At 44.7% G+C, this 1,581-nt stretch overlaps 1 pseudogene; it reads left to right on the forward strand.

Annotated features, from left to right (window-relative positions):
* The first annotated feature begins 242 nt into the window (after nucleotides 1-242).
* Nucleotides 243-1,375, forward strand: LOC103074051 (polycomb group RING finger protein 5-like; annotated as a pseudogene).
* Nucleotides 1,376-1,581: the final 206 nt, after the last annotated feature.

Genomic DNA, 1,581 nt, shown 5'->3' on the forward strand with positions numbered 1-1,581 from the left:
TCCTTCCCTCTGAGGCCGGTGTGCTGGTGTTGAGGAGCAGCGGTGGCCACAGCCCCAGGATACGGAAAAGCAGAACCACCAAAAGGAGTGATGACCAGCGATTACATGAGAAGTCTGGATGTTAGTTCTAATGCCTCGGGACATGCAGTTGGGAACTCCACACCAGCTCCTGGGATCAAACTCTCATCCACTTAATACCCCTGTTTGCCTGAACTACTAGAGCCAGTCCTAGCTAACCACAAATGGCTACCCAAAGGAAACACTTGGTAAAAGATTTCAATCCTTACATCATCTGCTGTATCTATAAAGGGTATCTGATCAAGCCAACTACAGTGACGGAATGCCTCCACACCTTCTGTAAGACGTATATCGTCCAGCACTTTGAAGATAGCAATGGTTGTCCAAGGTGTGGCAACCAGGTTCATGAGACAAGCCCATTAGAAAGATTGAGCTTGGATAACACATTAGAGGAAATTATATTTAAGTTGGTCCCTGGACTACAAGAACAAGAACTTGAGAGTGAATTTTGGAAGAAAAACAAGCCTCAAGAAAATGGACAAGATGATTCTTCAAAAGTTGACAAGCCTAAAGTAGATGAAGAAGGTGATGAAAATCAAGATGATAAAGATTATCACAATGCTTCCTGGTGGCTCAGTGGTTAAGAATCCGCCTGCCAATGCAGGGGACATGGGTTCGAGCCCTGGTCCGGGAAGATCCCCCATGCCGTGTAGCAACAAAGCCCGCGTGCCACAACTACTGAGCCTGCACTCTAGAGCCCACGAGCCACAACTACTGAAGCCCATGTGACACAAATTCTGAAGCCCACATGCCTAGAGCCTGTGCTCTGCAACGAGAAGCCACCGCAGTGAGAAGTCCACGCCCCCGAACCTTCGAAGAGTAGCCCCTGCTTGCCGCAACTAGAGAAAGCCTGCACGAAGCGATGAAGACCCAACACAGCCAAAAATAGTAAATTAAATAAATTAAAAAAAAAAAAAAGACTATCACAGAATTGACCGACAAATTGCCATATGTCTAGATCATTTACGAAATAATGGACAATCGGGACAATGCAGTAAAGGGTTTAATGAAGGAATTCATTCGGTTTTCTACACGTGTAACTGTGGGAACTACTAAAAAATTTCTAAGTTTAAAACTAAAACTTCCAAGTTCTTATGAGTTGGATGTGCTGTGCAATGGTGAAATTATGGGGAAGGACCATACTGTGGAGTTCATTGACATGACAAGATGGCGACTAAGAGGCGAAAACTTTCAGTGTCTGAACTGCTCAGCTTCACAAGTCTGCCCTCAGGATGGCCCTTTGTATCAGTCATACCCCACGGTATTGCAGTATCAACCAAGAATTGATTTCGGTTAGACCAAGGGGCCTAGATCCCACTGAATGAATCCTGCACTATGTGTTTACTCATCAACAGATTGCACAGTGAACAGTGTGTGGACTAGAGGGACACAACCAGATTTTCAGCATGCGAATAAGGCTATTGTCTGTCTCTAAATTGTCAGTTGCATTTATGTTGTTTCTATTAAGAGCAAACCAAGTGCCATTCTGCTACTGAACCATCT

This window comes from Lipotes vexillifer, unplaced genomic scaffold (genome assembly GCF_000442215.2).
Source record: "Lipotes vexillifer unplaced genomic scaffold, Lipotes_vexillifer_v1.1 scaffold1797, whole genome shotgun sequence".
NCBI classification, from domain to species: Eukaryota; Metazoa; Chordata; class Mammalia; order Artiodactyla; family Lipotidae; genus Lipotes; species Lipotes vexillifer.